The sequence below is a fragment of the Solenopsis invicta genome, chromosome 9 (genome assembly GCF_016802725.1).
Source record: "Solenopsis invicta isolate M01_SB chromosome 9, UNIL_Sinv_3.0, whole genome shotgun sequence".
Lineage (NCBI taxonomy): Eukaryota > Metazoa > Arthropoda > Insecta > Hymenoptera > Formicidae > Solenopsis > Solenopsis invicta.
Genome location: NC_052672.1, coordinates 14,678,027 through 14,696,367, shown reverse-complemented (window position 1 = coordinate 14,696,367; position 18,341 = coordinate 14,678,027). Strand labels below are relative to the sequence as shown.

At 37.4% G+C, this 18,341-nt stretch overlaps 1 protein-coding gene across 4 annotated transcripts in view; it reads right to left on the bottom strand.

Moving 5' to 3' along the window:
- Nucleotides 1–18,341, bottom strand: part of LOC105194444 (glutamate receptor 1) — a 211,217-nt gene that overhangs the window by 64,746 nt on the left and 128,130 nt on the right. The window lies entirely within an intron of this gene.

The following is an 18,341-nucleotide window of genomic DNA, read 5'->3' as shown; positions in this document are numbered from 1 at the left end:
GAGACTGAAATAATTGTAGTCAACGTATAAAATGATCTTTTGGAAATGCTTGAAAATATTTGATATCGCAAAGTCTTGAGCGAATGATGTATTTATGTTTAAAAAATTGTGCGCATATAGTGTAATAAAATCTCGTTTGTCGTTTATTTGAAAAAATATCACATTGTATATGAGCATCTATTTACGCAACGCTATTATTTATGGGTTGTTATTATTTAACACCAACAAATACACATATACTCTTTATGAAGATCGAGCGACCATCATATGATGGGTAATCTCGTTGACCATTATGCGTGGTCTTCCACAAAGTACAATAATACCGCAAAAGTGTCAGCTTGCAGGACATACTGAACGCCTGCTGGATAGATCCGTTTTTATTAGCACGGTAGAGACAAAAAGGATTACCAATAAAAACAGCGTATGTGGCGGCCGAGCTACACACAGATCTAAATTTGATTACCACGTTAACAAAGTCGCTTTTAATAACGTAGGATAAACGATTGAGTAGGAAAAATAGCAATGAACGGAAATGTAATATATTTCTTCGTCAACTTTTATTTAATGTTAATAATTGAAAATCCTTTTAGCTTTTTATCAATCTTTCATATTTCTATTTATGAAATTATATAATCATTTCTTTTATTTATAGAAAACACGACATCTTGGTATTTAAAAATTGTTTAAAGCTGTAATCCCTCAGTGCACCAAGCAATAACTTTTTTTTTTATTTATTTTCTATTCAACGTTAAATCAATATTGGAGTTTTAATGAAATTCAAGTGAAAATGGTAACACATAAAAAAATAACAAAGACAGTATATTAATGTGATAGAAAAAAAATAAAAAAATGAAATTGAGTTTATACATATATGCAACCGTGATTATTATGCAGTATAGTTTTGAGTATGATTTGTTATAATATGATAAATTAACTACGATGTATGCTGTTTAACCGCAATTGTTGGTGCGTCAGATAAATGGCAATGACGGACAAACGCGATAAAACATATAGAAGGACGGGTCATCTCGGAATAGGTGGAAGGAAAAAGGGAGAGTGACTGAGATAGGATATCGGCTGCACCGATTGCGAAGGTGAGGGAAGATCCAAACGGTTGGAAGCTATCCAAAGAGAAGGTATGCGGTAGATAAAAGAGTGCTGGTCGAAGAAAAAGAAACGGGAGAAGCTGTGGAAGCTGCAACCCCTACAAGTTAATCGCTAAAGAAGAAACTGACAAGACTCGTGGTCGAAGATTTTTGCAACAGTCGTCTAAATGACTAAGAAACGACGGTATTTTCGATGCTTAATGCGAATAACATTGCGGCCTTGCGCTTACAACAAGCCATCTTAACTCGATAAATATGGTTCGCCACTTTTTACCGTTTGACTTACGTTTCTTGCTCTTCTGTTGAGAAACGCTAGCTGATTATTTTAATTTAATTTAATATCAGACTTTTCTGCATCAGTTATTTAATATTAAGCAATAAAATTTAATTCACGTCTCATTCTTACAGACAAAAAGTTTACTTTAATAAAAAGAAATATTTAAATATTCATTATTTGATAAATAATTACTTAACTTTAACAAGAAAAAGCAGGAAATTTAAAACACAGTCGATTATTCTATACAATGAACTACATTTAGGGCTTCCGCCTTCGATTAAAAAGAAGCAGCTTTTGAGGGCGCTCCATTGAGCCTACAAAGGAAATTAAACATGCTCAGAGGCGGTGGCTTATTAACCATTTTGTTGTTATCATTACAGTACTCGTGTATAATTTCAAGTTACGCGCAGCCTACTTTATTTTAATTATTCTTTTATGCTCGCCCTCACGCTCAGCGTTCGTCCAGGACCTGGGATGAAAAAGGTCGAAAGAAAAAGAGGAGGTAGAGACGGGCGCCGGTTTTATTTTCGTTGTTCCGCGGCTACCACGTGTACGTGCAGTAGAGCAGAATTCAGAGATCCGGCGGCACGGCGGCCAGCATTTATTGTGGCCACCCCGAGGGTGCATTTATATTCATAAGCATAATGGGGCATCGTGATATATGCGCCCGCGCCTTGGTTAAGAATGTCCCTTCGCTCTTTCGTCATTATTAATTCCGCGTACCGTCGCGGCCAACGTTTCCTCACGACCATAAAAATATATACGCGCGAGTCTTATTATTTGGCTAAACGCGCGGCGAGGCACCGCACCGCTCCGATCGTAAGTTGTAACCGACGGATGTTATCCTGAGGAACATCCGCGAACAGTATTTCCCTCAAGGACTCCCGTGCACCTGTGCACTTCGTACTTCGCAACGCACTTGTTACGTTCCTGCCCTATCCTGTTGTATGAGTTATACCGTCGTAGTTTCACGCGTTACTACACATTTCTCATAAAAATATCCAGTACGTTCGTACGCGCATAAATTTTGCATCGAATTTCGCGAGTATATTATTTAAGAAATTTGGAGACAATTTTTGCTTCATGAAAATTTAATTAAATGCAGCTTTCTTTCGTAACTTTTGCAAGTTCCCTATTAAATGGCAATCAAAGTTCCAGCTAAGGTTGAATTGAAATTTATTTTAGTTATGAAAACGTATACTATGTAACTGATTTAAGTTTAACTTTATGTATAATGTAGAACACAATGGCTTATATTCTCAACTCACTTTTCTCGATAAATGCGCCTTTAAGCATACAGTTAGTTTACGTTACATGTACTATAGATTCTCATAAATAAATGTGCGCATGCATCGATAAAAGTAAGTTGAGAATATATGGGCCATTATTTTTTATTTAACTAAACATTATAATTTCATATATATGTATTATTCATAAAATTAATTGAACTTAAAGGTTTTACTAAAGTTTAACAGAATAAGAAGAAAGAAGAGGAATATATAAAATGATTTTTATAGCTCATTACGTACAACTAGAACGATAAAAAATACATTTCTGAATTAATAAATTGTTACATTTTTGGAGAAAATTTCGAAGTTAATCAATTTCGTGAATCACTGCAAGATATATTAAATAAAGTGTAATAACAGCAGCATCTTGTCCGCGTAAATTTCTTTTTAGCATACATAAATTTCACTAAAACTACTAGTTAACGGAATAGCTATAAGGTAACTCGTTAAATTTTAATCAGTTTTCTAAAAACTGTAGCGTAAACTTGAGTAAAAACTTGTAAGTTGAAATAAAGTAATACGTGGCAATTTTTAATAATAAATTTAATAATAGTCATTAATTTTTTTTGATATAGTAAATGTAATAATTTTTTTAGTCATCACATTAAGTCAAAATTTTTCAAATTTACAGAAGATTTTGTGCAAAAACATGGGATATTTATTATTTTGTCTAAATAAATTATCGAAAACGAAAGTTTTAGAAAATTGATATATGACAAATAAAGCAAACGGCAATATAATAGATGTAGAGATTTTTATATCAGCGCCTTGAGATGTATTTTATATGAAATAATCTTTATACGCGAAATATCGTAATCGCGGTGCGTTCATCATCTTATTTGTTTCGATATATTGTGAAAGTTTCGAATCGATACGCAACTCTGCGTATGCCGCACAATGAGCATACTAAAGTTGCGTCAAGTATGCGAAAGGGATGCTCGATCAAGTAGGCGGCAGATGGTCGCAGTATTATCGACTCTATGCATTGGCTCATGACTGAACAAGTTTAGCATCTATTATTATACTAAATATATCTACTCGCTGCGCAACCAGCCTGGGTCAAGCTAATGATGCCGGCAAACTTTGCATACTGCACGGACAGGTGCTACGTACATGCAGATGATACTTCCACTATCTAACTTCGTTATACATATGCGCAGTTGACGGTAAGACACATATTATCCACTGACCAGGCGATAATAAATAGGTGATAATAGCGCGCAATATATAAAATTTAGATTCAGAGATAATGGTTTTAATTATCTAGGCGATAATTATACAGAAACGACATTATTTTCTTCCTCTTGAACTTGAAATCTTTCGCAATAATGAATAATTAAACGATTTATATGAATATTTGATCGACGAATAAATTTTGTAATTTGTTCATTTACTAATGATTCTCAAGTCGCGTATGACTTTTGCGTTAAAAGCATTGTCACACGTAATAAACAAATGCAGTTCAACTTTGTAAAGAGATGAGAAAATTGATCTAAATGAGTGTCAATAGCGCGAAATAAGTTTGTTCTGATTCTGATCTCGACTAGGAAATCCCTTCTTTGCTTTAGTTTATCTTCTGTTCCTTTTAGTCAAAAAGTTCTAGAAGGCCATTTCATAACTTAGAGACAATCAACGGGAACGCTCACCAGAGAGAATACTCGGAGGTAGACTTGAATATCACGGACGAAATTATTTTTTACTCGCAAAGTTTCAAGTGCCCGTCATAATGTAACAGGGCGGGCCTGAACTGGGTCGCGATGATGGTGTCAGCTACCTTCAGCAGGCAACTAGACAAATCTCATGGCTCCACTTGACAGTATGTAAGACTTCTTCCACGACAGAGTAAACTTAGCAAGATTGGTTACGCTGCCGTACTTTAATCTTGGTCGCTATAATTTTCTGCCGCAGAGGCATTTGTATCTTTCAAGAAATATTATTACAGTGGATAACGGAGATTTGGTAATTAGATTACAATAAAGGAATGTAATAATCAGAGTTATTTTACTCAGGCAAAAATACATGGAAAGCACATATATAGTACATGCGTACATTCTTGTTCGTTCTCTCACTATCGGACATCTTATTCCGCTAAACTTGCACGAGTTATATATATATATATATATATATATATATATATATATATATATATATATATATAACTTAAATAATATACGATGGACGCCGGCAATTGTAGGAACGTTTTCGAATCTTGCGACAGGCGCGTGAATACCCCGCAGATAGATACCTGTGCATGTCGCCGGCATTATATTTAACAACTGGAGAACAACTAATTCCAACTAGCGTTTACGAACCATTTAACTTGGTAACTTGTTCTATCACGCATGTTCCTATTTGTCCTTTAGCAGTCGCGGCGCCTGTGTAGATGTATCGGTGCGCGAAGGTGCGATGCAAATACGCGGGCATGCACCGACCTTATCAGAGAATTATCAGAGCACTGTTTCCTGGCCCTCCCGTATCCGTATGAAGTTCGCGTGCACAATAGACAAAGTTTCCGCGACCCAATGATTATCTCGATTTGAGCCGGCGCGCTTGGCGGCGCATACGAATTCTATAGAAATCGCTAAGAGCGAGATACTCCTAAGTGGTCGTAAACTCCGCGGGGAACCGCACGCATGTTATCACATCTAACGGGGTATCTAAGCCACGATAGAACTGTAGATAAAAATGTAGATCGCCGTGCAAAAAGTGTAAGCATATTTTAAACATTTTTTGTTATGCTCAATCTTATGTAAACGCTTATAAATTCAACATAGATCGCGTCAAATATTAAAGTTAATGGCGGTGAAAGCCAGTGCTATAATGATGCTTCCAATTAAAACTTGAAAATGCACGTTAACGAGGAAATGCAGACTTGCGCGTAGAGTTTGGATGGAAAATTGGGTCAGACCACTATAAAGTTTGCCGGGGGATCGCATAAAAATTTCCTATACTTATCCCCTTGTTTTTGCCCCCACATTTTTTTTTCTTTGACACTTTCTTCTACTTTTTTTTCCTGCTAATGTATTCTTGTGGATGATCTTTGTTGCATCCCGCATTCATTCACGAAGAGAACGATTTAATTTAATTTAATTCAACAGCAATTATTAACTAAGCATTACCGCGAAACGAATCAGAACTGGCCGCATTTTCGTTTCTCGGGATCTCTCTGAGCATGGAGTTTTCATTTCAACGGAAGCTAAAAGTCGCGGTAGGAAGTAACCATTATTCTTCTCGGACGATATGTGAGGGCGTAATAACGTCGAGGAATTTTCCGAGGACACACCGTCCGATTTTCCCGCCCTGCGGTCTCTGGTTCCCACAACCCACAACGAATAGTTTTTTCCTCTCGTTTCCCGGCGAGGTGAAACTTTCTCCCCTTTTTTCCGTCTTCAAACACGTACATGCCGGTGTAAGGATTCAGCTGTGCGTGAAAGCAGACGGCGCACGAAGTCGACGAGGAGCTTGGGAGGAATCTTATTGTAGTGGGATTTAAGAGAATTCAACGCGGTACGAAATTCTGAACAGGTCTGGTCTTGCTTAGAAACGCGCACTTCGCGAAACACCTTGCGGGCATCTCGAATAGGGTCTGGCAAAGTGCGTTGACGAAGGTGAAAGCAGCACTTGTATCGACAAACTGGAATAAAGAGCTTGCAATTATTGTGAGTCCTTTGCGCTCACATTACGTATCATGGTACGTACACAAACAATTTATGTCACTTGTATTAATAACACTAGCGTTAGAAATCGTGAAATGTGATTTTCGAGAATTAATGTAAAAAAAAAATATATATATATATATATATATATATTTATATTAAAAGTATGTATCAAGTTTGAGAGTTGTTTAAAAGACTGTTTGTGCAGTTTAATTTCTAAAAAAAATAATTTATTTCACAAAAAGATACCAGACCCGGTAATCGGTTGGCCGTTCACTCTTCTGTCTCGTTTCCCAGCAGATCGAACGCGGTAAGAAGTATTCTGTACCTGACAAGGTTACAATGATAAAAGAAGGATATAAAGTAGCTTATCCAAGGAAGAGTGTCTGCTTAGACAGGTTATCCCGATTTAGATGGAAGACTGTTGTATATGTATATCAAAAACGTCCAAGTTATTTTTCAGCTATGTGGCGAATTATCGATACTGGCGATTAAGCCAGTCGTAATTTCCTTATCCGTATTACCTGCGTCAGCGAGTGAGAGTAAATGGCGCTTTCGTTGCGTTATCATGTAATTAAATTGCCAGTTGGCCCCGCTTGACGACACCAACCCCCTCACGGCTGCGCAAACGAAATTTCTTCAGCCGTCGCGGCTCTTTTATGCGTTATTAAACGAAGTGGAACCGAAAACATCTATTCTCTCTCGCTGAAATTTTCTATTACTTTCCACTTCGCCAGTAACCTCTTAATTAATGTATTCACGGACCATTCATATCCTTTTCTGTAACGCGCGCTATATAAAGCTCAGAGAACTTATGATTCTTCAAGAAAAGAAAGGTACGTTCTCCAAAGAGCAAAGATAATTTCGCATAAAATTAATGCCACTTGTTCTCAAGTGTCCCAACAAATCATTGTTAAGCCGTAATTACGCGACGACCTATAAACGTCATTTATACACCGACACACAGCTTCAAGTATACTTTAGAATTTTAGAGCATTGCCGTCCAACGTAAAATACATTGTCACGTACGCTGTGTCACATGTAGCCGTATAAAGCCGCCATTAAATTTAACAGGATTTTTGGTAGGTCATGCATAAAGTTGTCATAATAAAGTGAGAACTACATGAGAGCAGGCGTGAAAGGGAAATTTCAGTTGAACGCGCAGTCGTCAAATAAACCTAGGAAACATGTATATACCGTAGATACGTAATGAAAATACTATTGTAGACATAAAACATCGCTTTAGATTTTCATTAAAAGTTAATTAAGTCACAGTTACTTTCTAAAGTGCTACTCATTTTTCTAATGTTAATAGTATTCTGAGTGAAAATTTATCCACGTAATTAAAAAATTTTTTATACTTTTTTATATCTACTTTATGGATTGCCAGGTGATGGAATAACTGAACTAACACTATTTTAATAAAATAATGTACAATATATTGAGTACAATATTTAATAATGTTTTATTAAATGTTATTGTAATCTATTATGTTTCAAATTTTAAAATCACTATGAGCATTTTTGTTTTAAATCTTTGTAACTCGGATTCTAATCAAAATTATTATATCGCAATTAATGTCTAAAAATAAATCGAGTTGCTCCTTACAAAAATCTATTTGGCGACGAGATAAAATATATGAAACAAAAAAATATAAATGTGGAGATAAAGAAAGTAAATGATCCTTGCCTAAGGTCTATATCGTATTCTTATTCTTCTTTTGTTTAAAGAGACTGAAGATTCTTATAATTTTTGAATCCTTTATTCTCTTTAACTCCAGAGATAAATGGAGAGAAATTTTTAAGTACATTAGAGAATCTTGTTATGCACGATAACGGTGCCCATGAACAAAACGCAATTCTTTGGCAAGGTGATCGCGTTGAAGATTAATCACACAGTGACACTAGTCGAACTGCACGCGTGTCGCGTTTTCTCGAGACAAACGATTGGTGGTGGCCGTATTCGTAGATTCTATCGCTTCGACGATAAAACCGTCGGGTCTCCTTCGCCATTCTATTTGTAAGGGCGCACCCTCGCTTTTACCCCTTTTCTCAAATCCTCCCTGTTCAATCGGAACTGGCCCTTCCTCCCTCCCCCCATCCTCCATGATGTTTCCTCTCATTCCTCCTTTTCGGTTTCTCCTTTTTTTCGCTTTGCACCTCGAAAAGACCAGTAGTCGGCTTGCTACTACGGCCCGGGGCTGCAATCGGATTTGTAAGCTCGTTCGTGCGAGGAGAAATGCGTCTGCACGTATACATGTATAGGAATATCGACAGTACGCCAAGCGATTATTGAGTCGTAACACACGTCCTCTGTCGCGAGAGAAATGATCATTCGCGTCATACGTCGTTGTCAAATAAATCCTGATTATTGCTTAAATGTGAGTCTCTATTGCTAAATTTAAGATAGAATCAGATCAATTTAGTCACCTCATTTGCGATATTATTCACGACTCAAAACTTACTCCACTTATCGAGACTCTGTCGGTTAAATACGAATAAATTTGCAAAATTTCAAATAACGCGTCCTCATCATAATGGCATTAAATAAATAAACGAACACGAAGGTGAAGCATGGCATTTAAACGCGGCTATCTGCTTTAAGATTAAAAATGGTCATGAATACAGATTAATGTTTATGCGCACACAAACGATGTTATCGACGGTGCATTTTGAAAACTTTTCTGAACGGAACATATCTAAAAAATATATTTGCTTGCAAAAAATTTAATTAAACATTTCTAACAGTATTTTAAATTTTAATGCGGTTTTCAGATTTTTAATTCAGATTAAATTTTTAATGTAAAATGAAAAATTATAGAGCAAAACATTTATGGCAAAGTATACGTAAAATGAGACGTAACCATTTGAGCGCTATCTTTATTTTTTTTTACCTTATTTCTATGAAAAGATTTCTTTTAATTATGAAATTTAATTATGAAATTAAAAGAAGTCTCTTTATAGAAAAATAAAGATAGCATTCAAATAGCTACGTCTTATTTTGCATATATTTTCCTATAAATGCTTTGTTCTACATTCTTTTATTTCTCATGACACATCTGCATAAAGTTAATTAGTCGAGAGAGCTTTATCCACAACTAAAAGCGAGCTAACTATGTACGTGTGAGGAGCATCAAGCTAGATGACCAATTTGATCGTAAATGCGACCAGAAATCAATCTTAGTTGAGTCATGACCGTGTATGCAAACCTTGCTCTACACCTCTTAGCATCGTGAACTCTTTGATGAAAGTTTAATTAGTTTCTTTGAGATGTAGTTAATCGTAATAATCGAGCAAATCCAATTGGCATATTTCTTCGTCCCTCTCTCTCTCTCCTTTGTCGCTTCTCTAATTTTCGCTCTTGCATTGTTCTAATCGCAAGTATCGTTCGTAACCACACAAACAAGATCGGATTTGCAAACTTCGAATAGGGGGAATATGTATGATCCTGTACATAGGCGAACATCAAACGCAGGTAAATCCAGTGAGCCATTTAACTGTGAAGAGCAGGAGCCCGACTTAGGTATCGCGGCTTGAACGCAAATAGATAGCCTAGATATTACCTCATCTTCACAAAGATGCTATTTATTCGCATATAAAATGAAATATAAAGTCAATGATATACAAGTAATACATCGGTGGTATGTGCACGATCAATTTTACAGAAGCGGGCTATATCACTTAATGGCGCGAAATTGAATTGATGAAAAATTAATAAAAAGATATTGCATTGAGAGGGGAAACTAAAATTTTGACCACGTTCCTCTTTGATGTGAGATTTAATTAAACGCGGTCATTAATTTTTGGCTTCACCCCGTATGCGATATCATTTTTCCGTGGTTTCCGTTCTTTTTCTACCAAAGAGGTGAAGAGGTAATATTCCATTTAGTACGCGAGCTCACGCATGGGTTTTCATAAATTCACTTTGTAACGGGAAACATGCGCGTCTCTAATCCCAGACATACCGATGAACATTAAAGTAGTGGAACTCGCCGCGCCGCGCCGTCGTCATTTGATGCTACGCATCATCCTGCTGCAAAGGAACGGGAAAAACGTGGATTCGCATGCAAATGCAACTCTACACTCTTCTTTTGACACTGATTTTCCTCACTCTCCCGTTCTCGTCTCGCACGATCTCCATTTTTCGTATTTGTCTGCATATGTGTGGATATGTTATATACGCATTGCATACGCGTAACGCGAATAGATCTGTCTATACGCATCAAACATATTCCCATTTATCACGCTCGAATCTCATCGCCTTCCGTTTCCATTTCTAAAAGGAGCTAATGCTCCTTCTTCCCGTTCCTTTAGCAGCCTCCAACTATTTTTCTCTTTTTTTTTTCATCTAGTTGACAGGCAGTCGACGCGAGCGGTGAGCGGTGATTAGTATGAAAAAGGTTCTTTCATTTTTGTCATACATGTCACGATACTGGATAATGAGTTCTCCGTTCAGTTAACAAGGAATATTATGTTTACCCCATTGAAATATGTGGAAGTACGTGAAGTGACGTAAAACCGTGAAATATCGATTGAACGCGTCCGAACTCGAGATGACATTATCGCGCGCAGATATATCGTGTGAATACGGCTGAAAACCTGGCTGAAATCGGGTTTTCCAAAAATTATCGGCAGGTCGGGGGGTCAGCGATTCCGAAATCGAATGGCCCGAAATTCTCGATATCGGCGGACATACGTAGAACCCTTATAAGACCGTTATCGGCATCGTTAAACCTTCGAGTCTAATAGCGATTTCGATATACTTGGGATCGTGTCCCGGTCCCCATCGTCGGGATATCCGCCCGCGAATCCGGGTCCAGCAGACACCCTCTTTCGTGACCTGTCGCAGGATTTGCTGCCCCAATAAAAGGATTAACGGAACGAGGGTTAATCCTATTGGAAGGACCGCTCTCACACTCTTCGTGTTCTTCCCCTCCCGACTGCTTCGCTTCATCTCTATCCGTATTACAGTCTCGCTGCTCTACCTATATTGCTGTCTGATTAGTGGCTCTGTCCCCGTACCATTGGTCAGGAACTTCGACGTCGATAACGAACAATTATTTTCGTTTAAACTGTAACCTCGTACTTACCTATCGCTCCAATTTCGATTCGACGTGAGATAATTTGTAATGTAATTTAACAATGGGCGCGAGCTAATTGTAGCAATGGTCAAACGTATGTCAATTACTAATAAAAAATTTGAAAGAATAACCGTTCAAATCATATATAATTGCAAATATGACTTTCAATTGTCAATCTTTTGAATTTTTTATTAAAATCTTCTATTAAAATTTGTTCTGATGGAAGGTGTTAATACACAAAGAAGCAAAGAGAAAATGGATTGCTAATAAAGGAAGAATTCCATCTCTAAAATATCACACGTACATTTAAATGTTAATTTTTTTGAGCTGGAATATAAATAATTGTATTAACATAATAGAAACACAGAGGATATGTAAGTAAAAATACTTTTCCGTCGTGTGCAAATAAAGGAAGGAAAATAGCATACACACATGTATATTCTTACGTTATATATATGCATATTCATATTACAGATATGTAATATGAAGATACAAGATTATCGTCTGACATAGTCAGTGCGGTGCGAAATATATGGCAGCCTAGGGTCGAGGAAGTTTTAGAGAGAATCTATAGGGATAGGATCGTATATCGAAAAACGATTAAGAATAACCAAACCGGGCGAATATGAGCCAGCCGTAAATTTTCCCAGCAGGATTTGTTCCATTAAATGTGGGGATTATTATTATCGAGGAATATTCAGGATTTCGGTCGGTTGATCGATTGTGTCGTATTATGTTTACAATGACAGGAGTCCCACGATACTACGCCGGTTAAACTAACGCTATCATGGTTTAATTCGATTTTAATTGTTGTGATGCAATACACGTAATCCATCTTGATGATGTATGCTGGATAAGGGATATTTGATTTGCACAGATCCGAAAAATTTTTAATAAATTGTGCTTAAAATATTTGATTTTCCTCAACGAAATTGTTTGCGCTGGTAAACAGTTTTTTAATATTTTTTTGATACTGTACCATAAGAACATGCTAAAAAAAAATATTAAATTAAATATGATTGTGGCTAAAATAATGACTTTATCATCGGTCAGCATCAAATCACATTCACTTTTATTCCCGCGGAATAAGCAACGAAGTAAACACTCGCGCCGTGCGCGAGGCAATACCGTTACGTGCAACTCGGTAATCCGTATCGATTGATTCTCGTCGCGCTCGAGGGCTCACGATGCCGATTTTAATTTTGCGCGTTCTCTGAGTCAGTCGTCGAAGAAAAGAAGTCGCATTGGCACGAGGGCTAAGGGCGAAGGTGGAGGAAAAGTGTCACGATATTTTATGGGAGAAACTCTTCGTCCTTTCCCATTTTAAAGCCGCCTTTTTTTTCCTCTTTCAATAGTTTTACTCTCTTTCTCTCTCTCTCTCTCTCTCTCTTTCTCTCTCTCTCTCGCACTCTATTCTATCCCCGTTGCTGTTTCTTTTTATCTACCTTTCTTCCTTTTCTCTTTCTTTCTCTTTCTCCCCTGCATCCCTCGTCGACGCCCTCGAAAGCTCTTTCTGCTCCAGATATTCGGGCCGGGAGAGCGGGCGGTTTCGGTTGTAGGTGGTTTGTGAATTACGAGACGTCGCGGAGAGAACGCGAATAGCGTGGAAATTGTACCGAAGCGATAATCCAACGTTCGGAATGTATGTAGTTACCGCATGCACGGTGATATACACGCGCGCGCACATTCGCCAAGTGTAAGAAGATTATAACTCGCGCCTAGGTGAAAACAAACGACTCGAAGGTACACACGTAATACATTTTAAGTCGCGTAATAGAATCACAGGCGCACATATTGCCGCTCAAGGCTGCCGTTTTGATTTAAGCGTGCACCTAAATCAAATCACTCGAAACGTAAGCAGTCTTCAATTAATGGTAGAATCTATTTGTTGTAAAGAGGAAAACCGCGCGCGTGTGCGTTATCGACAATGTGTCTGACTCAAGTATTTAGCTTAATTCGAAAGCTTTGCATAAGAAATTTATTGAAATATAAATGGACACGCTGTTGAAATTATTGGCATGCGAGAAGCTATTTCACACGTACGATATGTGCTGAAAGTTGAAAGAAACTTATCAAATATATTAGTAGATGTTTTGTGAATCATTTTTATGCAAAAACTCTGATAGAGTTATCGTTAAGGATATAATAAAACGTTTCGTAACTTGAAGAGTATATATTATTAAAGTTTACTCAACTTTAGGACATAAAAGAAAATTCGAAATACGAGAAAGGTTTTCTTCATATATTGTCTCGTATTATCTCTTTCGTAAAAGAAATTTCTCGTAGAAATAATTGTCTATAAACTTTGACTTTTATATCTTCTAAATAAGGGGATTACGGATTGTAAAAGGATACTAAACAAAAAAATAGATAAAAGATAATGCGTATACAACAACCGGATGCAATGTAAACGGGGAGGGATGGGGAGGAAGGGCAAACGCGATCGATCGTGTAAGATAAAGGTAACACGTAACTTTGAAAGATCTAGAAAAGTCGCGTCAAAGTTTGTACGTCGCATTTCAATACTTCTTATCCGGCAAAGAAGCGAAAAATTCCGGACACGCTTCAGCCAGCGCTTTTTTGATGTCCAAGTTTACCGTTGCCGCGGAAAGGGGCAGGTTCATCTTGGAAACGCATTTCCGGTCGGGCCGACAGCCCCTCGACCTTTCTTGCTAAAACTTGGACGTTCGGTCCCTCGTTTCGGCAAGACCGAATTCCAGCGAAAAGTTTTCGTCAGCGTCGCGGTAAATGCGAAACTTCTACGCTTGTTTCTCTCGACAAGAGATTCACATCGTCGGACTTGACGTTCATATCCGTCGTATGTTACAATACATGATTCAGAAACGGTTAGTTTTTAATGGTTACACAATACAGCCATTTGTAGCGGTATATTTATAATTAATGCCGTGTTTTATACATAATATGTAAACTTTAATTTTAATATTAGGATTATATATTTACTTTTGAAATGTTATTTAAATCGTAAAATATATATGAGATTTATCAGAATTATTTAATAAAATTTAATAAATTTGGTACGTAATTTTAGGCATTTCTTTAATTATAATTATTGTTTCTTGATATTTTTTTTATATATTATTATGAGTCAAGTGAGAGCTCAAAATCCTACATTCCGTGCTAGTCTCGTAGGCTTAAAAATCCATTTCAAACAACTTTATGTTCTAGTTACAACAAGATATATTCGACAACTTCGACACACGATAAAATGCAAAAGTTAATGTAAATACTGAATTCCATTTGAACTGCAATTTAATATCTAGTCGGAGAAAAGAAGTCGAGAGCAAGTTTCGCGATTCTTTCCCTTTTCTTCTAAACTTAAAATTACTTGTATACGTCGTATAAAATATGAGAAAAAATACCTAGTTGAATTTAATTTAGAATAATATTATTTAACACGCATTTTCCATCTTTATTCAAGTTGCCCCGACAAATTTTTTAATTTGAAAATAGAATATTTATACACTCCGTTAGGATAGAGATTTTTCTATTGAAGAAATTCACGAGGTAGATGCGCGAGAAGCGTAAATAAGCAATTGCGCGATAACCCGCATTAAATCCGGAACTGCTATAAACTTTTAATCACAGCAAATGACATTTCGTTTTCGAAATATTACGCGACCCGCGCCCTTTCGTCCCCCGCTAAAACTTGAATGTCCCAACGTCGACGTCGCGGTAGAACCGAATTCCAGGGAAAACTTTGCGTCGGCGTCGCCGTAAATGCAGAACTTCCCCGTTCATTTCCATAAAGCCAGTGCCACGTCACTTAACCTCGGCGAGGAGGTATATATATTTAGGTGCACACGTGGTACGTACATACGCGTTTATATATGTGTATCGCATCGCCGTCTCTCGTGCCACGTTTGTCTTCATTCGAGCCGGTAGGTACGACAGGAAAAAATGGTGCGGCAAATGGGCGGAAAAATGGCCGAGAAAATGGTCGTCTTCGCGATTACCGGTAAGAGGAATAAATCGTGCGAGCACGCGCGCCCGCACGCGCGCGCGCGCGAACAGATCGGTCGAATTCCGTTAATTTTTTCGCAAACGCAAATAACGTGCATTCTTCTCTTCGTGAAAACGGTCGTCTCTTGTCTCCGCTCGCGTTCTCGTGTCCACTTACATGTTTTTTCAGCATCAGCTTTGACACAAATTTTAAATCTACCCACCAATATCATAAAATGCTTACAAATTATAAAACTTATAATAAATCTTATCCTATTGTATTTTATTTTATTAAATGCAATGTTGCGGTCACCACGGATCAAAAACTGTTACAGATAACGCTTATGAATTACGAGTACTGGTAAATTTTCTTAACGCATGACGCACGACCTAATCCACGCTGACAGACAATGCGTCGTTATAACGAGATAGAATTGAGCTGCGATACCGTGACGAATGAAATCCATACGGATCGGTGTCAGTACGAAATAATTTTTCCCAATTTTTCATAAAGCAAACTCTCTCTCTCTCTCTCTCTTTCTGTCCTCCCTTTCTTCTTTCTCTCTCTCTCTTTCTCTCTCTGGCCGGGATGATAAGGACTCCCGCATAAATCGCCCTGCAAGAGCGAGACCGCGTTATCGAGCCAGCGACAGTATGGCCGAGCACGAGCGACCCCTGATAAAGTTCTGTCATTTTTATCGGCGAGTCACTCGCAGGTTCGTTAAAAAAAACGAGTCACCGGATCAGGCTCGTCAGGCTGGATTATCAGAACGCGTTGGCTTTGCGACGGCTGCGCGATTATCCGCGCGACGACAAAGCGCGGCACAAATCTCATTTTAGAAAAGTCGCGCGCGACGAGTGTCAACCGTTCTTCCATTGGCGCGTCTCGACAAATTACGATGCCGTGCCGATCAGGCCCTTTGTTTCGGACGCTTCGTTTACAGCGCGTGTCGCTAGTCTCTAACGAGGACAGAAAATAAAATCACCCCAACTCCCGCGAGTCTAATTTCATTGCAGCGTGAATGCGCGAAACTGCATTACCCGTTTGTTTGCTAACGCGCCGTTTTCGGGGACATCCAACGTTTTTGCGAACAATCCGATGAAAAGCTGTCGACGATCGTGAGCGCATATTAATTTGACGTTTACCACAACTAGAAAATTAATTACTTTAATAAAAGGTTATTAAAAAATACTCTTGAAACAAAAAGAAAAAGTAAGAAAGCAAGAGAGAAGAAAAGAGAGAAAGAAATGATTTTATGAACAAGTGCATAATGTAATTAACAGAACTTTTTTAAATGCGCATTTTTCTTAAAATTAAATATTATCTACATATAGTGACATAATAATACGAATATCATAGTTCCCTTTTGTGTTCTGCTTAGCCAACCAGACCGTAGAAATAGCATCCGGTTTGTAGTCTGAGTGACATACTATGAAACCTCACATCAATTAACAGCACCCACCGTCGTTAGCATAGAGGACCACTGTACCGCTCATAAATTAACGAAACAATTAGCCTTAACGCGCCGTCGTCGGAATCTTATGAAAATGCAGGACAAAACGCTTCCCTGGGTATCACACGACTTCCGCGGTATTCGCGTTACGGTGGTCCCCTGCAAATTCCGCCCGCGGAAACGCTCGAGGGTGACGAGGGAGCGGGGGACGAAACTGGCCGGGATTACCGGGCCGTGGATGACGAGGGAAAGCTAAGGAGAGAGTAAGAGAGAGAGAATTGCGGGTGTGGGTAAGGGTCGAACATTAGAATTCATGCGGAGACATTTGCGGTCCGGCTCCTAACGACCGGGTGTAAAAAGCCGGTCGAAGCCGCGAAGTGGAAGGCAAAGCAGGTTGGACGAAGACAGTGAGACAGGGAGCAAAGGACGAAACTAATAGCAGGGGGCACGGTTATGCGGAATGAATAAAAAATGATGTGTTTGAAGGGAAGGAAAACGTGAGGGAAATGAGGGTACGCGTGAAATCACGTGCCTGTTACACTAGCAATGAATCGCCTGCAATCTCGTTGTGAGTAAAAAGAGCGATTCTATCAAATTTCTTTTTTTTTCAGAGTCTTTTTTACTGTTTAATAATATCTGAATTTGAATCATTTATAATCATAATTTATTTAAATTTGTATTTTATCAGAGTTTCATTGATTTAAAATGACATTTTAATTAATATGCATGTATGTTTTATATGTACTTATAATTTTCTAAAAATATAAACTAATATAAGCGTAGAAACATGCATGTAAAAAATTTTGTAGTTATTTTTGCATTTTATCTCAATATATTTTTACGTTATGGTAATATCAGAATTTAAAATGTGAGAATAAATCAATAACAAACAACAAATATTGATCAACAAAACAAACTTATTAATTATTAGATGCCTTTATGCTCGAATAAAACAATGAATGGTGAAATAATAAAATGAATGTAATAATAGCACATATATAATAATGCAAGAAAGCTAGCTGATTATACGGATTAAATAAATAATGTACGACACACGACTAATTAATATGGAAAATCAATGAAAATTGTGGGAGAGCATGTAATCGTATGTTACGAAATTTATTGAATATATATATATATATATATATATATATATATCAATTATCTTGGCTAATATAGGTTTTAAAGATTTATTTTGTTAATTAATCAATAATATAGTATAATTGACAGCCGTGAAAGAATTAAAAATTGTAATAATGAAAAAAATGGCGACATAATATGAATAAAAGATAGCGTAGCTAAAGCGAAATAAAGTGAACAGATGAGTTGTACTTTAAATGCGTTATATACCGCCGGGAAAATTTAATGCAACGTGACCACTATAAACGATTGCCTTTTTAATAAAAATATGTTACATTTGAAATTATTCCTTTATTATTTTATTTGTGTAATTGTGCAAAGCTATTTTTTTTTTTTAACTCGTAATTACTGTGCGCTAAACATGTGCAAAATCGAAAAG